This window comes from Primulina eburnea, chromosome 2 (genome assembly GCF_022965805.1).
Source record: "Primulina eburnea isolate SZY01 chromosome 2, ASM2296580v1, whole genome shotgun sequence".
NCBI classification, from domain to species: domain Eukaryota; kingdom Viridiplantae; phylum Streptophyta; class Magnoliopsida; order Lamiales; family Gesneriaceae; genus Primulina; species Primulina eburnea.
Genome location: NC_133102.1, coordinates 32,812,266 through 32,813,996, shown reverse-complemented (window position 1 = coordinate 32,813,996; position 1,731 = coordinate 32,812,266). Strand labels below are relative to the sequence as shown.

Sequence of the window (1,731 nt, the reverse complement as noted above, 5' to 3'; positions counted from 1 at the left end):
TCCCTAGGATTAAAGGCATCTCTAAATCTTCCTCCATGTCAAGTACCACAAAATCTGCAGGAAAAATAAACTTATCCACTTTCACCAAAACATCTTCGATAATCCCTACGTGGATACTTGACAGATCTATCAGCCAGCTGCAACGACATCCTAGTTGGCTCGGGTTCACCTAATCTCAGTCTCCTAAACACAAAAAAAGGCATCAGATTAATACTCGCACCAAGATCACATAGAGCTTTATGAAAATTAATGTCACCAATAATGCAAGTTATAGAGAAACTCCTTGGATCTTTTTGCTTAGGAGGCATCTTGTTTTGAACTAAAGCGAGGCATTTTTCAGTCAAATTCACCGTCATATGATCTTCTAGCTTCCGCTTATTTGCTAAGATATCTTTTAAGAATTTTGCATAACTTGGCATATTCAATAAAGCATCAGCAAAAGGAATGTTAATATGCAATTTTTTAAATATTTCAAGAAATTTACCAAATTGTGCATCTAATTTAGCTTTCTTCATTGCTGCAGGAAAAGGTGGAGGGATAATATTGTGCAATAGGTGTAAATGTAGAGTTAGAAGACTTACCTCCTCGATTTTCCACCTCATCCTCACCGTGCTTGGTCTTTTCCTCATTAGACTCGAGCGCTTTTCCACTACGCAATTCCACAGCCTTCACATGTTCTCTTGGGTTAGTTTCCGTGTTGCTTGGCAAAGCTCCTTGCTCCCTATTAGCAATCAACTTAGCCAATTGTCCAATTGATTCTCTAACCCCTTTATGGATGCATCTTGGTTCTGAAATCTCGTCTCTGTTGCAGAAATAAATTTAGTCATCATTTGCTCTAAATTGGACTTTTCCTCCCGAGACGGTTCTGGCTTGAATCCTTGGTGCATCCCATATGGTGGACCTCTTTGTTGGCGATTTTGGTTGTTTTGACCTCCCCATGAAAAGTTTGGGTGATTCCTCCATCTCGGATTATATGTGTTCGAATAAGGGTCATTTCTAGGACGATTCTGGAATCCCACTTGTTTTACCGGTGCTCCCTCAGGCACATAGAATGGATTGCCATCTTGGCAATCCTGCACATCATGCTCACCGCCACACTTATCACAGAAAATTTCTTGCAGACACATAGCTGACCCACTCATGCTCATCCCATCAATCTTTCTATTCAAAGCCTCTAACTGTGCTGAAACCGCCGACAAATCATTAACTTGATTAGCTCCAGCACCTCGTCTCTGCCTATCAGACTGAGGATGATAGCTACTAGCAGCCATCTCCTCCAATAACTCATATCCTTCCTCAGCCGTTTTTCTCAGTAAGTTACCACAGGCAGCATCATCTATCATAGTACGGTTAGGAGTAAGCAGACCGTAGTAGAAAGTTTGAACATCTAACCCAAGAGGCAGCTCATGGTGCGGACATCTCCTCAACAAGTCCTTGTAGCGCTCCCATGCCTCGTAAAGTGACTCTTGCTCAAATTGAGCAAAAGTAGTAATGTCGGTTCTAAGCTTCATAGTCTTCGACGGAGGAAAGTACTTGATCAGGAATGCCTTTGCCATATCCTCCCATGTAGTAATAGACCCTACAGGCAAGCAGTTTAACCACGACTTAGCTTTATCTCTCAGTGAAAATGGAAATAAACGCAAACGAACAGCATCATCAAACACGCCATTAAACTCAAAAGTATCACAAATTTCAAGAAAGTCAGCTATATGAGAATTAGGGTCGTCAAGT

At 41.4% G+C, this 1,731-nt stretch overlaps 1 non-coding gene across 1 annotated transcript; it reads left to right on the top strand.

Moving 5' to 3' along the window:
- The first annotated feature begins 1,401 nt into the window (after window positions 1–1,401).
- On the top strand, window positions 1,402–1,508 carry LOC140824912 (small nucleolar RNA R71). The gene has a single exon (XR_012116528.1). It is a non-coding gene; the product is annotated as a small nucleolar RNA R71 (small nucleolar RNA).
- Window positions 1,509–1,731: the final 223 nt, after the last annotated feature.